Raw genomic sequence first — 20,466 nt, 5'->3', positions numbered from 1 at the left:
ATTTCTGTCTGTCGTTGATATTCCCACCATTTTTCTTAAGCAGTGGAGACCTTTTGAGGACATTGCAGACACACAAGATGTAAAGATTTCTTTTAGTTTCCCTCACTCAGCTGTGGGGGTGGTCAGAAGTTGGGATCTCAACTCTATCTTAAAGGTGAAAGTAGGCATTCCTGGGGGGTGGGTGCAGAAAGAGTAAGGGACCTGGAGTGAAGGATTCTGGGTGAGACACTGTGTCCTGTCCTCTGTCCAGGGGCAGACTGGCACTCAAACAGGCCAGTCTGCATGCCACCTGGCTTGTAGGCAGGGGTGTCCCAGAATCCCCAGGACAAGCGGCAAGATGATCGCTGAGAAATGCTCTCTGTTCTCCCAACATGAGTGTCCTGGCTGGGCCTCGGCCTGCTCTGTTGGCACTGGAGCAGGATCTAGTCCTAGAAGGTTTCTGTCCCTGCTTTTTGGGCAGTCCTAGCAGGGCCGACCCAGGCACTGAGGCCTGCAGGGCAGCATTGTCTTGTCTCTGCCTGATGCTGTGATGTTGGACTAGCCTGGCTTTGAGGCTGAAGCCCCCCAATGCTTCCTGCATAATAGCACTGGTCCTGTCTTGGGGTCCACAGCCCTGAGGAGCCCTGGGTTCCAGATGGCCTCACCCTGCCCCGTCAGTATGGCCAAGTAGGGCTGGATCAGTGCCCCTCCGTACTCCTTCATTACACTGCTTTATCTTAGACTCCCTGTTTTGAAGATTTTCACCCAAGCTGCATTAATCAAAGTATTTCTGATCTGCAATACACAGGTCTGAGAGTCTGGCCACATGGACTCCAAAGCATTCCAGACCGGGGCAAGGAAATAGGATGTTTATTCAGTCTGTGGGGTTGAGAAGGGGCGCTCTGGAGGCTGAGAAGGACAGTGTCCTGTTGCTGAAATCCGTGTCCACAGAACTCCAGGGAGGGGAGGAATGCTCGGTTCTCCTATAGACCTGTGATCTGACGAATCTCCGGAGCCTGGTTAGCTTCTTCCCTGGGACCTTGAGGGTGCCAGCTGCAGTGACAAGACAGCCACGGGCAGGGTTGGAGACCTGCTTCCTCTCTTCCCCCCTGGTGTGAACCCCAAGCTCCGACAGCCCGGGCTCATCCTTTCCTCGTTCTCACCATGCTAAGGTCAGGGGACCCCTGCTCCCTGTAGCCTTTCTAGTCAATCCATTATGCTCCCTGAATGTCCTGTTCCATCCTGCAGTCCTTCAGCAGCAACAGCATGAGGCTGAAACACCACATCTGCTCGCGTTGCTACCTTGCTTGCACACCTTCTATGGCTCCCTACTGCCCCGAGGCCAACATCTTCAAGCCAGTGGGCCTGCCCCCCTCCAGCCTCCTCTCCTCACTGGCTGGCCCAGCACAGGTCTTGCAGGGGTAGAGTCGGCCAGGTCCAGGCAGAAAATGAAGGGAAGGGACAGACTGGCAGCCAGCAGCACTGCCCAGCCCTAATGACCGAGGCTTGGCCATAAACTGAGAGAATGTTCTGGAAGGCAGCAGCCGGCGGGCCTGGCCTGACGCTGGATGCACTGTCAGGGCGCCGCCGGGAGAGGGCACGCGGCAGCGGCTATGGGCGGGGCCTGTTGCCTAGCGACCGGCGGCCGAGAAGCGCGCAGGTCCGCAGCCCGCTGGGCGGGAGGACCGGGTTTGCGCAGCGCCGGGCTTGCAGCGCCCCCCAGAGACCTGCGATCACCCCGGGAAATCGAAACGATGAGCGAGGCTAGATGGCACACCGCTTAGCCACCCTCTTAGTGCTTCCCTGCCTGGGAGATAGAGGCCCTTCTGTCTTTGTCTGCAGACACCGGCCCCAACCCCGACACCCCCGCCCACCCCCACCGTGTCCCTCGGCTCGGTCCTCTCTTTTCCCTCCTCTGCACTTTTGCATGTGCTGAGTCGGTTACCTAGACTCCTTCCTGGGTCACCTACTCTTCTCCTACTTACCTTTTCAGACCTAGCTCCGCTGCCCCCCTCCTCCAGGCCCCTTAGCCTAGGTTAGGAGGCCCTGTTAGGGCCTCTCCGGGCCCTCTATCACCGGCCCTCTTCTTGCACGGATCCCACTGCGTAGATGTCCCTCCCACAAGTCTTGGAGCTTCCTGGAGGTAGAGACAAGGTGCCATTTGTCCCAATGTGGGCTCAGCATTGGTTAGGCAAGTAGTCCTGGAGTGCCTGCTAGAGAGTGAATGGCTGCATCTCGGGGCCACCGTGTGCGGTTGGGTGGAATGTTGAGTTGGCCTGCCTCTGGCCACAAGGCAACATCTTTCGCCTTGTTTCCAGGCTGGGATCCCCCACAGGGGTAGAGGAACAGGGCGTCAGCCTTCACTGAAACTGTACTTGTGGCCAAGCACTGCACCCTTTCCGTCGTTAAATCCTTGCAACAAACCCGGGAAGAGGTGTAGTATTTTCCCGATTTTATGAAGAAAAGTGAGGCAAAGAGAGGGATAGTGATTTGCCCAAAGTCACAGGTTTTAAGAGACCAAAGAGGTGCGGAGGGCCACATACATCCCTGGGCACCAGTTACAGAGTTTTTAATATCCATTTTTTCCTGAGTTACTACCTTCAGGTGTTTTTTTTTTTTTTTTAACTATGTGAATGCACCCTAGTTTCTGAGCATGTTTGCCTCTTGAAACCACTGCCCACTCTACTGACCACAGCACACAGAACCCTCCGAGAAAATGCTAATGTAGGCATCATGGTGATCAGTGTGGTCTCCAAAACCCTCCTGGAGAGAAGCTCTCCCACCATGCTGCCCCTGGTTTTCCTGGAGAATGGGGTTGCTCTGCACCCTTTTGCAGACAAAACACACAGGGCAGGGGACGAGACCCTCCTGCTGCAGCTCTGGAGATCCTCACAGCTCCTTCTACTTCTGGGTGCTGTAGTCTTGGTGGACCTGGGCCCAGGTTCTCTTACTGAGGAGCTGCTCAGAGACCCTAGATGAGTTGTGGCCTCTTCTCATTGGCCAAGGCCCAGGGTCTTCAGGTCCTGCTCTTCCTCCTTGCCTTCTCCTAGCCATGTGCTCTTGGGCACATCACATCTCCTCCCTTTGCCCCCCTTTCCTCCCTGTAGCATTGGGTGTGCTGAGAATGCAGAGAGCTCTTGTGTGAAATGCCACCTCTGATTACCACCCCCTCGGTGTACAGTGTATGTGGTACCTGTGTTGTTGGATGATTGACAGCAGCTGCAAAGCCCCATGGCTGTGACTCTTTACTTCCTGGTGCTCCCACTGCACCAGGCATTATACTGAGCACTTTCCACAAATTCTGTGAATTCTCACAGCGACTCCCCCAGGACAGGCACCATGATACACCCATCTTATACCCAGCGAGACTGACACTTACAAATGCTAGGTTCTTGTGCTTGGCCATACTGTCTATAAGTGGCAGAGTTAGGGTTAAACCTGAGTTCCACCTAAGTCTGGAGCCACCTGAGTCTGGAGTTCCTAACCACATGGTGCTTCTCCCGCTCCCCAGCAAGGGACAGCTGTGAGTCTCAGGGGAGTTGTGGTGCCTCCGGGGACTTACTGCCCACTGCAGTGTACCCAGCCCAGCTGGTCTTCAAGACAGACAGGCTGCACACAAACGGCAATCCAGCTCAGGTGCTCTCACACAAGGAATGAAATCATTAAAAATTTTTTTTCCAGAACTTTTAATTCATTTTGAAAATGAACAGGGAAGCATGAAGTCAGTTTTTAAAGAAATGAGTATTAATAGCATATTAAAATTTTAATCGAAATCCTTTCACAAGGCTGCTGGGAAATGTATCAATAATAATGCTTGCAATTCACGTGTAACCTAGGATATAGTTTTGATTTTTTTACTGGGATAATTTCATGCTCATTTCTTCATCTCTCTCCAGGAGATGTTTATTTGTTTTTCTTTAAAAATAATTAATTGTGAATATAAGGAATGCATGGAAATCATACACAATTTATAAGTATAAGCCAGAAACAGATTTTTTCCCCACCTCTGTTGTCCCTTCTCATTTATCTCCTCGGCGATGTCCTCCTTTTTTGTTTGTCTCCTCCCAGAGATAATTTGTACAAGCTTTATTTTGTTTAATCTTTAATTTTGAGATAATTATAGATTCACATGCAGTTGTCAGAAATAAGAGAAATCATGGACACTTGACCCAGTTTCCCCCAAAACTATAGCACTAGATCACAACCAAAATATTGACATTGATACAGTCGAACCAATTTATTCAGATTCATTTTTACATGTTACATTTGAGTTAATTTTTGTATAAAGTGTTAAGTTAGGTTGAAGTCTCTCTTTTTTTGCCACTGATGTCTAAGTGCCTCTAGCACCATATTGTTTTTACACCTTTGTCAAACATTAATTGGGCCTACTTGTGTGGGTCTATTTCTCAGGTTTTTAATCTGTTCCATAGATCTGCTTTATTTATTTATTTTTTTAAAGATTTTATTTATTTATTCATGAGAGAGAGAGGCAGAGACACAGGCAGAGGAAGAAGCAGGCTCCATGCAGGGAGCCCGATGTGGGTTTCGATCCCGACACTCCAGGATCATGTCCTGGGCCGAAGGCAGGCGCTAAACCGCTAAGCCACCTAGGGATCCCCCGTTGATCTGCTTTAAAACACACACACACACACACACACACACACACACACACACAAATGGTGGCATCTGATCCACGCTGTTCTGCTCATTTCTCTTTTCATTAACGCCAGATCAAGGCTTCTGAGTCTTTTTTGAGCCATGGATCCCTTTGTCAGTCTGGGAAAGCCTCTGACCTCTTCACAGAGCAGTGCTTTAAATGGATAAAATAAAACATACAAGGTTACAGAGGAAACCAATTATGTTTAATATACTTGTCAAAATAGAGAAATACATTTGTGGTTTAGTAATACATGTATTTCTTTACTAATGCATTAAATAACAAGATCAGGCGGTGGGTGTAATCATTATTAGTAGTTTTTCAAAGTCGTGATGTCATGGATATGTTTGACATACCTGCAGCAACTGTAAAGCCATAGGAGAAAATCTGTGATTTCTCTGGTGACCAGGTCACTGCTAATTCTTCCAGGGTCTGTGGCCAACACTCATAATGGAAAGAAACACTAAATTCCAGTTAGAGGTTAGCAAAAATCAAGATGCAATTCTTCCCCCGCCAAGTTCACAGAGCCCTTAATTCTCTTCCCGACCCCAGTAGTGAACGTCTGCGTTCAAGTTTGGAGAGCCTCCCAGCTGCCTCGTTCTTGTTAGCAGCTGTGTAGTATTTCATCGAAGGGATGCCTCTTCACTTACTTAACCAGTGTCCTGCTACAAGACTCTGAGGTTGTTTCCAATCTTTTCCTGTGACTGTTAACTTGATTTTATAAGTATTTTTTCCTGCTGGGGTTTTCTTCCCAAGCGGGGCTGTGCAGCTGACTCCTTGGCATGCAGAGCCCCTCGGCTGGTGACACATACACAGCAGATCTGCAGAGGGCATCCTGGCCAGCTGGCTCCAGCCTTCACCCCCTTCCTTCTGAGGGCTGTTGGCTCTCCACACCAGGGCATCCTTCACTCCTGTCCCCAAGCCCCAGGCTCGGGATCCCACTCTAGCCCTGGTGAGCCAGTGGGTAGGCGGCCTGGGGAGGGTTCCCCGAGCTGTGGAGCATCCTGTGAGCAGATGTACAGCTCCTCTGAGCCTTTGTGCTACATTTTATTAACAGCAGATAGTAAGATGCTAACATTCTATCATGTCAGCTCTTGCGTTTGAGCTAGCACAGGCATTGGCCTGTCAGTAATTAGCTGCTGGGTGGTGTCTTTTCTTCATCTTTTTTCTTTTTATAATTGGAATCAGAACATCTTTTTTTCTTTCTTTCTTTCTTCTTCTGGGTAGTAGACACAGTCCATGGAACACTGTGTGGACTTGGCTGTTTTTCCACATTCATGGACAATTAATTCCCAGCTCTAAGCCAGTTCCCCGGCAAACACTGAGTTGCCTTCTGACATCGTCAGCATTTGCCAAAACAATTGCTCCCCCTCCCCCCACTTGGGAAAACAAGCCATAACACCTCAGTTTGAAATGTGTGGAACATACCTGGTTTTGAAACCCTGGCTATTTCACGGTCAGTCTGTAATTAAGACAGTGCTTCTGAGCATCTGGCTTTTAGATTTTTTTTTTTCCAATTTGGAGTAAATTTTTTACTACCGCAGTATATTAACATCAGTCATGGGGTGATGTCAACCACCATCTCCAGCATTTGCAACAGCCTGTGTTCTGATGCCAGAGTCAGTAAGCATTTATCAGGCATCTCCAGTGGGCCTGGCCTTGTGCTGCTCCTAAGATGAAGTGAGTGTTTCCCTCCCAGGTCCTGACCTGGGCATCCTAACACCCCACCTAAACCCTTCTCTGGCTCCCCACTGCTCCAGGACCAAGGCCCAGCTCCCCAGGCCAACCCGCAAGGCCTTTGGAACCCACAACCCAATTGACTCTTCAGAATCTTCTATGCCTTTAGTCCTTGTTGCACTAGAATTTCCCTAAATGCCTCTAGGGCTTGCTGGTGCAGTGTCCTCTGGCTAGGCCAGTCCCCTCCTTGGACCTCCACCACCTCTGAGGGGGCTGCTCAGAGTCTCATGAGGAGTCCAGTCTTGCTTGCCTTTGATGCCACGTATGGCCTGCATGTCATCCTCCAAGACTTCACGTCATTTACTTGCCTCTTTTTTGGGTTCATTACAGGTAAGGCTGACATCTAACTTACCCATTTAAGTCACCAGTCATGACCTTGTGGCCAAATCCAGTGGTCAGTTTGCTGTCTTCTATTCCCTTGACCTCCTCACACATTTTCATGCCTTTCTTTGGACTTCCAGGACACTCCTTTCTCCTCTGTTCTTGTCTCATGGCTGCTGCTCCTCCATCTGTGGCCACGTTCCCCTCTCTTCTCTGCCTGCCTTCTGGTAGTCAGCACTCTCAGTCACGGGTTAAGGGCTGCCTGAAAGTGATGTACATGCCTGGGCACCTCCAGCTGTCTGAGACTTTGGGCCAAGTACGTTCTGGGAGTCCAAGGGATGTTCTTCGAAGAAGAGCCTCAGGTGCATTTGGATGCAAAAACACGCTGAACTCAGGAAGGGCTCGAACATGGAAAAAGGGAACCTGGGCAGAGCTGGACATGATCTGCTATGTTGCAAAGATGGGAAATGAAAGTTCTGTAAGAGAGTTATGGGGGCATGAGAGTGAGCAGGCTACCGTGATGGTTGCACCACCGTGCATGCTCAAAAAAACAGTGAATTGTACACTTGAAACAGATGAATGGTATGGCATATGAATTCGATGCAAGCAAGCTGTTATTTAAATTAAAAAGTGAGAGGGGATGCTCCTGGTGGGAGACAGCACCATCCACTGGTCACTAATGAAGGCACACTCCCCATCCTTTGTGACAGATCTGCTGCCTCACAGGGTGCTAGCTTCCCGCTGGTGCTGTAACGGAAACTTCAGAAGGCCGCCCCGCCATCCCTGCAGGCTAGCTGCTGGGTGCAAGCCCACTGCCACAAACTTATCTCTCTGTTAATTGCATTCCTGGGTTGGAGGCCATACAGTATGGCATGCCCTGGTGGTGGATAAAGCATTCTGCACGGCCACAGATGGTGGTCCTGGCGGAAGTATCCAGTAGAGAAGGCAAATCTATACCCACATTCCATGAGGATTAATCGATGCACTCCTCATGTGATCAACCTGCCATCATCACGATTCCCTCGGGAATGGTGCCCAAAGTGGGCAGCATGGGCCTGTCTTATTGACAGACTGGGCACTCAACAGTGACAGTAGCCAAATCAGCTTTTGTAGGGCAAAGTCCATGCTGTTAAGCCTGTGAGAAGCCTCTGCAATAACAGAGCCTTGGCTGTTATGGACTGAAGGATTGTATCTCCCAATAATTCATATGTTGAAGCCCCACTTCCTAGTGTGGCTGTATTTGGAGATGGGGCCTCTACTGAGGTAGTTATGGTTAAATGCAGTTCTAAGGGAGGGATCCTGATCCCATAGGATTAGTGTCTTTATAAGCAGAGACACCAGAGAGCTCCCCCTCTCTTCCTTTCCATGCACACCAAGAGGAGAGGTCATGTTAGCATACAGCAAGATGGGCCTCTTGGGAGCCTCTTGGGTGGAAACCCTGAGCATGGATGCTTCTGCTGGTGGTGTGCCTGTGTCCCATTGACACCTGCATTTGGGGACCCTCCGTAAGGTCTCTGCTGAGAACAGAGTCCGAAATGCACATAGACACCCAAGAATTAGTTGCAGCTCTGTCTCCAGCCTGCAGAGAGCTGTCACCATGTTCGCCTTCTATGGGTTGCGGCTTCACCTGGGAGGCATGCAGATTTTGTCTCCCTCTGTGTGGCTTGCTCTTGTTGGGTGAACTCTGCTGAGCCCTCATGCGGGGGGGAGGTAAGGGACCCCAGGGAAGGGGGCAGCTTTGTGGTGCCTCCAAGCTTAGGGAAGAGACCTCAGAATGGAACCCACCCTGCAGGCACCTCGATCATGCGCTCCCCAGCCTCCAGAACTATGAGTAGTGAAACCGTGTTGTTTAAGGCCCCTACTCTGTTATAGCAGCCCGCGCAGACTAATACACCTGCTGCCATGGTCACTTTGTTCATGAGCCCCTTGAACAAGGACAGGACTAGCTGGGGAGAGAGCGGAGCTGACCTCCAGAGTCATCTTGTCCCTGTAGTTCACGGAAGCCTCTTTTTGCAGTGGCTACCCTCTGGTGTATGCTTACATGAGATGAGGGCTTTGTACCTTGCCTATTTTGAGAGGAAAAACTCCTTGTCCCCCAGCTTTCCGATCTTGATCTTTACAAGTCTCTGAGCAGACGGCTGACCCAGGAACCTCTACCCATGGATCAGTGTAAATGCAAACAAGCCTCAGGCTATCTCTTCTGCTGAAGGGGGCAGTGGGGCACCACTTGAGGTTCTGCCCATGGGATGGGGCACCTGGGTGGCTCAGTGGTTCAGTGTCTGTCTTTAGCTCAGGGTGTGATCCTGGGGTCCTGGGATCGAGTCCCACATCAGGCTCCCTCTGGGAAGCCTGCTTCTCCCTCTGCCTGTGTCTCTGCCTCTCTCTCTGTGTATCTCTCATGAATAAATAAAAATAAAATCTTAAAAAAAAAAGAAGTTCTGCCCATGGGAGACTCTCCCTTCATGAGATTTGGGGGCAGCCCCAAGTGGGGCTGTGATTCACCTCCATCCAGTCTGATGCACACTCATTTGTCAACATGGGGCTCCCAGTGGTTTCCCTTCTGCTGACTGGTCAAAGGGAATGCCCCCATAGGGATGTCAGAACACCAGTAGTAGGTTCCATGGCATCAAAGCCACGCGTTCATTTCATTTACTTGTGCTTCCTGGACCTCCTCCCACCCAGTTCTGTGCCCGCCTCCACCATCAAATGCAGGAGTGTTGCTGCTCACACCCAGCTTCACCATTTGCAGGAGTGTATCCAATCCAGTGTGTTCGTTTTCTATTGCTGCATGACAAATTACTAGGGACTTACTGGCTTAAACAACACCCACTTATTATCTCACAGTTTCTGTAGGTCAGAGACTGGGTAGTTAACACGACTGGGTTCTCCGCTGGGTGTCTCACCAGGCAGGAATCAGGGTGACGTTGATTGCCAACGTCAATCAACTGCAGTGCCATCTGAGGCTTAGGGTCCTCATCCAGACCCATCCAGGTTGTTGCAGAATTTGACTCCTGACAGTTACAGCGCTGGGGACTCCGTGTCCCTGCTGACTGTTGATTGGGACTCACTCTCAGTTCCTAGAGGCCACCCTCTGGATGTCAGCACATAGATCTCTCCCAGAATGCTAGTTTCTTCTTCAAAGCCACCAGGAGATTCTCTCTCCAGCCAGCTGAGACAGGGTCTTGTATAACATGATCACAGGAGTGATTGTTGTGTCCTGCTGAGCCTCAGCAAAGGGGGATCATACAGGACGTGTAAACCAGGGGGCAGGACCCTTGGGGTCATTTTAGAATTCAGCCTGCACAGGGCACCTGGGTGGGTTGATTGGTTAAGTGTCTGACTCTTGATTTGGGTTCAAGTCATGATCTCAGGGTCTTGGGCTCAAACCCCATGTCAAGCTCTGGCTCCACGCTCGGAGGAGAGTCGGCTTGAGATTCTCTCTCTCAAAAATAAAATTTAAATGGAATTCTGCGTGCACACCTATCATCCTATTGGGTCCCAGCAGGAAACAGCACGCTCGGATTGAGGTAACTTAAGGAGGGGTGTCAATAAGGGAACTAATAGAAAAAATTTGGTAGGCAGTAGGAAATTACAGGTTAGTGCAGTAACTGGAGAGCTTCATTCGCTGAAGAAGGGCTGAAGAAGTATGAAGACAGAGCAGCTGGTGAGACCTGGAAGGAGACAGCCATGTAGAGAAGTGTGCTGTGATGGAGCAGCGACCTCTCTCAGGGACACCCTGGAGGAAGGGGCCTGGGACAATAACTGCTATGACCCCTGCCTGCTCCCCACCCAGGCTCCTGCCAGGGGTCCTCGATGCTGAGCTCAGCCAGAAGCCAGAGGGCAAAGGAGCCCCTTAACACAGTCCCCACAGGTCAGCATGGGGCAGGGAGAGGACAGCGGGTGGGGAACGTAGGCCCAGGAGGACATCCAGCCAGCAGCTCAGGTCACACTGCTCTCAGGTGTCCAGTGGCTGTGGGCTCCAGGCTCTCCCAGAGCCAGCAGCCAGGCTGGGCTGTTTTTCTAATGCAGAAGAGCTGTCAGTAGAGGAGAACAGGCCAGGCCCCAGAGCCTCAGTGGTCTGTGCTGATTCTGTGGGGCTCCAGGGATCCCACCCCACCCCACCCCAACCTGCCCTGGCCATCCACCCTCCACTGGATCTGCTGGGCCACAGGGCCTGGGTGCCAGGGCAGCTGGCACCATAATCTGCACACGATGCAGAGCCTTCTTTTACTTCAGGTCCATCCCAAACTGGCAGGCATGCCAGTTCCCAAGGAAATGGCCCCCAGGTATGATGTAGACAACTTCCAAAATTCAGAGAGACCCCTTCAGTACTGAGCCTCTTACATAGTAGTAGTTGGTACGAGGTGTAGCCATGTCTTTCATTTTAGCGGTGATATTCCAGAATCTGGCTCCTCCTGCCCTCTGGTCTCCTCCTGGGAGCCAGAGATTGAGGGAACCCAGAAGATGCTGTCTATGGGGTCAGCCCCTCTGGACACAAAGTGTGGAGAAGGGAATGTGTGTGTGAGGTGCACGGGGAGAGTAACCAGCTCACATCTCAAACCTGAGTGCAAAATAGAGCTCTCATTTAACAACCAGTGCTGGTCCCCGCACCCCCACATTGCCCCCTGCATTCCCACATTGCCCCTGGCCACCCCATATTGTATCCTGCACCCCCACATTACCCCTGCACCCCACATTGCCCCCTACATCCTCACATCACCCTTGTACCCCCACATCACCCGAACCCCCACATCGCTCCCTGCACAGTAATGACAGTAGCCTCCTAACAGGTTGGTTAGCCTCCCTCTCCTCCCCACTCCTCTGTTCTTCACAGAGTGATCCTTGAAGAATAGGAATTAAGTCAAGTCACTCCCCAACCCTAAACCCTGAAGTGGCTCTCATTGCTCCCCAAATAAAATCCCAATCCCCGGGCCTGGTCTCCGAGGTTCTGGATCAAATGGCTCCTACGCAGGCCGGTCCAGGAGACAAATTCAGTATAGGTCCATGCATGACCACTCTGATTTGATGTTTGTTTCTTTTTGATAATGTGACAAGTGCCCATGAATCCATTGCTCCAGACAAGCGTCCTCCGCCCAGCCATCTGGTCTCCAATCCAGCTCTCAACCACCACCAACCCCCCCAAAGCTGCGGTCACCAGCATCCTGAATCCCAGTGCCTCATTTGCCTGCTTTCCTTTTTTTATTTCATCACATCCATATGTATTCCTCAATGGTTAGTTTTTTTTTAAATTTGTATTTATTTATGATAGTCATACACACAGAGAGAGAGAGGCAGAGACACAGGCAGAGGGAGGAGCAGGCTCCATGCACCGGGAGCCCGACGTGGGATTCGATCCCGGGTCTCCAGGATCGCGCCCTGGGCCAAAGGCAGGCACTAAACTGCTGCACCACCCAGGGATCCCTAGTTTTTAAAAGTTATTTTAGGCTATTGTCTTTGGAGCAAACTTTTTTCACTGGATGTTATATGCTCACAATCATCCATGTTTCTGTGGGCTGCTGTAGCCCATTTGTTTCACCCAGGGTGATGCTCCCGATGGCATCCCATGCTTCTCACACTCTCCCTCCTGCTGGCACTCGGGTGTGTGGGTCTGGCTGTGGGCCACCGTTGCCCAGGTCCCTACTTGTCCACCCCTCCCTTTACCATCTACCACTCTTCCCCTCACCTACCACATGCCAGCAGGCTGGCTTCTTTGTACACACACCAAGCTCATCCCCGCCCCAGGGCCTTTGCACCTGCTATTTCCTCTTCCTGGAAGGCTTTTGCCAATCTGGCTCCTCTTTCTATTTCTGGTTTCAATGCAATGTTATCTTTCAGATGTCTGTCCTGGCCCACCTAGGTATACAACCCTCCCTTCCCAGGAACTGTCCCCACGGGCCCATTGTCTTGGGCGGCTCAGGGAAGGATGGCTGGAGCACGGAGGCACAAGGTTAAGAGATGGGCCAGAGAAGCCGTTCAAGGGCAGATGCAGGAAGGCCTGGAATGCCGTGGCAACAAGGCCTGCACATCTTTGCTCTCACAGTGTGTTAGGATCAGCACCCCCAAAAGAAGCCTAGTGCAGCCAGGTCCTCCTTCAGGTGGACCTGAAGGATGTGCAGCTGCCACACATGCTTGAATAGAAGGCAAGGGGGTCTTCCCCCCAATTTATCCCTCAGAAGAGAGGGAGGTGTCTCATATTTGAGTCTTCACATGGTTTCACGCACTAGTTCAATTACTTTATTTTGAAAAACAAAGTTTCGGTTGGGAAATGCATAGTGGACTAAATGAGCTCTGGTGTTCTGGAAGATTCTGAAGGTTACCTGAAAATTGGTAAAAAAGAGAGATGGAGGACCTTATCACTGGCAGAGCCTGGTGTGACCTGGCAATCTTCAGAAGGGGAAATGGAGGCCTGGGGAGCTGAGTAACTTCCCCAGGTGCAGACCCAGGCCTGGAATATGCATGCCATCCCTGCTTCCTAGACCTTCAGGCTTTTCCAGGACAGTATGAAGGGAGAACAGCAGGCCGGCCACGAGGCACATGAAACCTCTCTGCTCTCTTGGCCTTAAAGGTAGCAGCAAAGCTGTGTGCTTGGGGTGAGGAGATCGGAGTTCTGATCCCCAGCTTCCCCACTGTCCAGCTGCCTGGCTGCGGGCGCATCGCCTCTTCTCGGGGCCTTGGCTTCCTCTTCTGCTGGGCGGACATCACAGGAGTGCCCTGTGCCAGGAGGTTGTGAGGGTCCAGCTGCTGCAGATTGGGGATGCCCTCAGTACTCAGAGCAAGGAGCTGTGCACATGAGGGTGCCCTGGGCTAGGGGGTCACAGCCCCTGGCTCCGGCAGCCCCATGGGGCAGGGTGGGGGGCGCCCTGAGGGTGCCTGCAGCGCACTGGAGAGCAAGGGCAGGAGTGGGGCTGGAGGCCCAGTGGGTCTGAAAGCTCTCACCGTGGCTGCATGTGTTTGCCACCACAGGCCCTGAATGTCTTGTAAAACTCACAATTTGTTCAAAAGAATAAACAGCATGAAAGGGGGGGCTGCAGAGCCTTCATCCCTGGCTGGTGGTGGGGTGGGGAGCAGCTCAGAGGCTGGTTTCCATTTAAACCAGATTTGGAGGCATCTGTTCTTGCAGAGCCCTGGGTCTGGGAAGCCCTGTCTGGTACAGACTGTGCACTCGGCTCTGGCCCTGGATGAAGGACACAGGCCTCACTTTGTCCATCTGTGGAGCAGGGATAACAATAGGATTATTATATATGCTATAGGATTAATGTACGCAAAGTACTTAGAAAGTATCCAGGAAGGATGACCTGTCATTCCTGTAGGAGACACCCACGGACATGTTCTGTGATGCCCAGAGGGATCAGAGCCAGGCAGAGGAAGCCTGGGACCTGTGTGACCCGTGATGGGCCCTGGCCAGCTTGAAGAGACAGAGGCATCCTGGAGGAGGGGACACTACTTTTCTAAACATAAATTGAGGACAGTGTGGACAGAGATGGACCCTGGAGGATAAACAGCACATGTGAAGGCTCTGAGGTTGGAAAGAGGTCTTCATATTCGAGAAACTAAAAGAAATTTTCTGGGGCCGAAAGATCCAGGGACCAGATTACACGAATCATGGGCTGTCCTTAGAGGATGTCCAAACCAGCCTGGGACATCACAGAAGCCTTCCTAAAGGAAGCGACACTCAGGCTTACTGTCAAAGAAAGAGAAGGCGTTAGTTTGTGAAGGAGGGAGGAAAGGGAGTTCTAGGTGGAAGAATAGCAGGTGCAAAAGCCCAGAGACCCAAAGGAGCAGAGCATGGTGAGAGGCGAGTCTGGCCAGCTTGTTGGGTGAATGGGCTGAGAGTGGGAGAAAAAGTGTCTGTTGGGTTCAGCAACAAGGGGTGAAGGGGCAAATGTGAGGCAAGGAGGTTTAGGAGTGAGTACTCAGGCTCTGAGGGGAGGACGGAGATAGGAAGTGGCTGGTGAGGGCAGGGGGGCTGTGCGTGTATGAAGATGAGCTGAGAGCATCTCTCAGTGCCCATGAGACAGGAGCCGAAGAAAGGCTGTAGCTGGAGAGCGCAGGGGACAGGGCGTGGAGGAGGGGGAGGTTGTGGGTCTGTGGCCAGTCGTCACCATCATATGGTGGGTCTGGGGGAGCAGGAGCGGAGGCCTGGGGAGGGAGTCTGGGAGATAGGAGAGAAGGGGGATGGGAGAAGGCTTGCTGTGAGATCCAGGACAGCCTGTCACCGGCGCCTGCACAGGGCTGGCCCCTGGGGGTGTCTGGTGTGTGAGCACTGCATGAGTTGAGGGGTGTGGAGCCGGGAGAGGGGGCCCAGGCCCTAAGGCTGGGCGGTCCTGAGGATGGGATGGGAACTCCAATTCGCCCTCAGGCTTGGCAACCCTCCAGTGGTGCTGGGGGTCTGGGGCAGGAAGAGCAGCTGGGAGTTGGGGGGAGGGAAGGAGGAGGACAGTGGAGGCAGTGAGGGGAGAGGTGACCAGAGGACTCTGGGACCTGGGCTGGGGTAGGGGGCCAGGGGGGTGGCTCTGGCTTCTCTGGTTTCCCTGACTCTGGAAGCCCTCTCTCTAGGACCAGCGGTGCAGGATGGTGTCCCCCCAGCACCCCTGTGCCTGCTCCTGGGCACATGTCACAACTGCCCAGCGTCTCTAGGTGGCCCCATGTTTTCCGAGGCCTGAGTTGGGGGGAGATTAGTAAACCTCCAAAGCCCCTCCTCATTAAATGGCTTGGTTGTGTTCAAGAGCTTGTCCAAAGTCTCATAGTGAGTGCAGGGGGGCACCCAGGTCCCTGGCGCTCCTCCCCCAGAGACAGCCCCCTGCAGCCTGTGGACCCTCCCCACCAGTCTGATTAGGAACCAGCCTGTGTGGCCTCTGAAGGAACAGCCAGGAGGGGGCACCACGACCCAAGCCCAGCAGCTGCTCCTGGCCTTGCTCCCGGCTGCTTATTTAGTCCGGTTTCTGTCGCTTTTCTTCAGTTTACCGAGGTTTGGGGTTCTCCTGTCCTTGAGAGGACCCGCTTGGTTCCCTCCCAGTCTGCCAGGAGCTTCGTGCCAGCCCTGCTGGGGCTCTCTGGGCCCGTTTCCCCCTGGTCTACGGTGGGGCCTTACTCGCTTGGGTGGGTGAAGGAAGGAGAGAGCCCCCAACTGCCTGGATTCCCCCTCCCAAGTGGCTGTGACCCTTTGCTTGGCCCGCCCACCTGTGGGGGCCTCTGGGTCAGGTCTCCCGAGGGCTCTGGGGCTGGACGCAGCCAAGCTCAGCAGCCACCTTTAGGCTCCTTTCTTCTTTCATTCGCTGACACTCCCTGCCCCCCTCTCGGTGCGGGGACCCCCACCTCCCCTCCAGCGCCCTCGCCATCAAGAAACCACTACCTATCCAGCTGTACCCGCCCAGCAGAGGTGGGGAGCCACCTTCCTACTGCAGACTGGGCCCCTGAGATGTGACCAGGTGCCATGACTTGGGAAGTTCAGGGAACAGTGTTCCAGACAAGAGGGAACAGCATGAACAAATGCCTGGGAGCAAGAGGCAGAACTGAAAGATTGAGAAGGGAATGGAGGACGGGAAGAGGCCCAAGGCTCTGATATGGGGGACCTGGGGCCTTGCTGAGACTTTGAACTTTCCACTAGGGATGGGGGAGCTTGGAGGTCTCTCACGGGTCTGCAGTCGTCCTTTAAGATTTATTTATTTATTTATTTATTTATGGACACATACAGAGAGAGAGGCAGAGACACAGGCAGAGGGAGAAGCAGGTTCCTTGTGGGGACCCGGATGTGGGACTCCATCCCAGGACCCCAGGAGCACAACCAGACACTCAACCACTGAGCCACCCAGGTGTCCCTGCAACCATCCATTGATATGAAAGTCTTCCACCAGCCTGGGGGCTCCCATTGCTAACTGGGTGAGTGCCCCCCCCAGGACCTCTAACACCATCCCTTATTGTTGAGCTGCCCCCGCTGGAATGTGGGCTGGGAGGGGGCCCGGGAGAGAGTGGTGGGAGCTGAAGCAGCAAAAGTGGGCAGTTGAGGAAGGGGTGAAGAGGCCAGGGAGGAGGGCAGGTTCCCAGCAGCTGATTTGTTTTAGAGCAAGAGGCTCTGGGCTGCTTTTCTAAACTGCAGCATCAAAGGCTGCTTGGGAACGTGTACAGAATAAGGTGGAATATTATGGAAATTGTCTCCTCTGCTCTGTGGCCTGGGAATTCACGGTCATTGAGAAGAATTTCCCCTGGTCCCATATTTTCCCCTCTTTGAAAGTAAAGCTTTTGGATCAAATAAATGCAAATACGTTTCTTCTGAACTCGACTGGCTTCAGCAGCCATAACACAAACGGAATGAGCTTTCTCCAAACCATCCTTCCAGCATCGGAGGGTCAAGTCCTCCACAGACTCAGTGTGGTAGCGTGTTCCAGTCCTCTCCTTTCCTGTGCCTGTCACTTCCAGTCACGGGCCCCCAGAGCTGCCTGGGGGACCCAGCTCCACCCTAAGCTGGCCGTGCTAGATACTCACCCAAGAATCTGTGTCTTCTGAGCTTCATTGTCTTCTCCTACCAAGAGGCATTAATTAAGCCTACTGCTCATCCGTTTCTGTTTTTCTCAAAGTGATACAAACACGCTGTTTCGGGAAACCAAACAGTACACTGTGGGCTGCAAACAAAAATCGCCAGTCCCCGCATCGTCCCTCTCACCGGCCCCACTCCCGGCACCACCTTCCAGAGGCAGCTCCCTTCAAATCCTGAAGCCATTTCTGCTTGTTCCCTTTCAGAACTTCTAAACAGTGTGTTAACCGCTCATTCCTGACGCCTCCCTCTGAGATACTTCTCTTGGCTTCCTGGGGAGGGCAGTGATGCTCTTTCCTCCGGTGCTCGCACACGTCCTTCTTCCCAGGCTCCCGGTAGTTGAGGCACATACGTTTTCATTAAGCAGCTATTCTGGATTACTGTTATCATGACTACGTAACTGTACTCAGTTCCTCCAAGCACAGTACTCTGAGGACTTTTTTCTCTTACTTTTACGGTTTTCTGGAATTCATTATGACCTTGTTTTCTCGCTTATCTGGTTTTCTATGTTCCTAGTGCTAATTCTTCCCAAACCACCTCCTTAAAATTTTATTTAAGTAATCTCTACATCCAACGTGGGGCTTGAATTCATGACCCCGAGGTCCAGAGTCGCAGGCTGTGACTGAGCCAGCCAGGCGTCCCCCTCCCTAACCCTGCTGATAGCCACACACACCACCTCTCCCCCCCATTATCCACATGGCCAAACATGTCAGAGCCCTGCTGCACTGCTGTCAGCTTGGCCTTCACTGTGACAGCCTCCTGCACTGGAACTCCTCTTTGTAAGGTCCCATGTCTTTTTGTCTTTGCCTTATTCTCTCAGTTGAGTGGAGTTTATTCTCCAGTAACTTAAAAAAAAAAAGATTTTATTTATTTGACAGAGAGAGAGCACAGGCAGGGGAGCGGCAGGCAGAGGTGGAGGGAGAAGCAGGCTCCCCGCTGAGCAGGGAGCCGATGTGGGGCTCCATCCCAGGACCCTGAGATCATGACCCAAGCTGAAGGCAAATGCTTAACTGACTGAGCCACCCAGGTAACCGCCCCGTCTCCGGTAACTTTTTGAAAAAACTGGCCTGCTTGAAAATATCTTTGTTCTACACTCACCCTTGGTTTATAGTTTAGCTGGGCATGGAATTCTAGGTTGAAAATTGTCTTCATTCAGAGTGCTTTAGATTTTTGCTCCACACTTGTCTATCTCCCAGTGTCGCTCTGGGAAATTCGTTGACGTTCTGATTCCCTGTCTTTGTATGGGGGTTTCTTTTTCTCCTCCTCCTTCCACTCTTTTAAGGATTCCCTCCTTTATCCTTGGTTTTCTGAAGTTTTCAAATGATGTGCCTTGGTGAGGGGCTTGTGTTCATCAACTGTACTGGGTGCTCAGTGTGCTCCTAGACGCTGGAGACTCACATCCTTCCTTTCTGGAAATTTTTCTTATCATGCTTCTTTGGTAACTTTCCCTCCTTCATTTTCTCTTTTATCTCTTCCTGGAACACTTAGTCAGATATTGACTCTGGGTTGATCTTCAATCCTTCTTATTTTTTTTTTTCCTGTTGTTGATTTCTAGGGCTTTTTGCATGCTCTCTGAGAAATTTCCTTCATGCTACCTTGCACAATTTCTGTCAGAGATTTCATTTCAGTTCTCTTGTTTGTTTCTTTTGCTTCTGCTCTGCTGCCTGCGTGGTCTCAGTCTCCTCCAAGGGTTTCTCCCTGACTGTTCCTGGAGATCCAGGGTGGACAAGCTCCTGAGCCCCTCGGCCGCCAACCGTCTCAAGTCCCCTTCGCAGGCCTTCCTCCCCTCCGGACTGGCACCCCTTCCCACCCCCCAGCACCTTGGCTCGCACTGGTTAGCTCCCACAGTGCCATTTTCTAGAATGTGCCTCCCCCCTGGCCCTGGGGGCTGGGTAGAGCTACATCATCCTTGCTGATGGAGGTCCCCATGTCAGTTATTTTTGTATATGTTCGGGTGTGGGTTCTATGGCCCCTTCCCCCTCAACCCCACCATATGAATTGTACAGAACATCGCTTTTGAATCTGGAACTGTCTTTTCCTTGCCTTTATATACATGAAACACATGTGAATCTTCAAAATAGAATCAATTGATTAAAATTAATTGCCTGGGCTTAACCGCTGGGCCACCCAGGTGTCCCGAGTTGTTTCTTTATAAATAATGGGTGCCTAACCTGTTAGTTCTCCATCTTGGAGGTGAGACAGCTGACCAAGCAAGGGACAGGGTTTCATACTGATGAGAAACACAGTGCCGGTGGGAAAAATAATAGTCATTTGGTGCTGTCACCAAGATGGTCATTTATTAGAATGCAGGTATTTTGTCATCATTAAGAGGTCTATAAGAAATCCAGCACACAGACACTCTCTTTTTAAAAAAATGATGGCTTCATTGAGGTATAATTTACATACCATACAATTCACACATTGAAAGTGTACAACTCAACGGTTTTTAGCATATTCACCGAGTTGTGCAGCCATCACTACAATCAATTTTACATTTTCATCACCCCTAAGAGAAACCCCATACTCCTTAGCAGTTACTCCCCAATCTCTCTAGAGTTCCCATCCTGGACAAACATGAATCTGTTTTCTATTGCTATACATCTGCCTGTTTGAGACATTGCGTATAAATGAAATCCTACAACCCATGATCTTTGGTTACTGGTTTTATTTCACTTAGCATAGTGTTTTCAAGGTTTACCCGTATCATGACAATATGAATACTTCACCTTTTCACTGCTAAATAATATTCCATTGTATGGACATACCGCATTTTGTTTATGATGAACATTTGAGTGGCTTCCACATTTTGGCTATCATGAGTCATGCTGGAGGTCATTCACTTGCAAGATTTTGTGTAAACATGTGTAAACATGTGTTTTAATTTCTCTTGGGTTTTTATTCCACCTAACATATGACTAGGTCATATGTTAAGTCTATGTTTCACTTTTTAAGGAGCTACCAGAGTTTTCCCCAGTAGCTGCACTACTGCATTCCCACCTGCGATGTGTGAGGGTTTGTGGAGTTCTCCACGGCCTCACCAACACTTGTTATTGTCTGACTTTTTGACGATAGCCATCCTAGTGAGTGGGAAGTGGTATCCCATTGTGGTTTAGATTTGCATTTCCCTAGAGGCTAATGATGGTGAGCATCTTTTCATGCACTTTTTGGCCATTTGTAAATCTTCTTTGCAGTAATGTTGATTCAGATATTTTGCCCATTTTTAAATCGGGTTTCTCTTTTT

The sequence above is a fragment of the Canis lupus genome, chromosome 5 (genome assembly GCF_011100685.1).
Source record: "Canis lupus familiaris isolate Mischka breed German Shepherd chromosome 5, alternate assembly UU_Cfam_GSD_1.0, whole genome shotgun sequence".
NCBI lineage: Eukaryota > Metazoa > Chordata > Mammalia > Carnivora > Canidae > Canis > Canis lupus.
Note: the sequence above shows the minus strand (reverse complement) of the source record.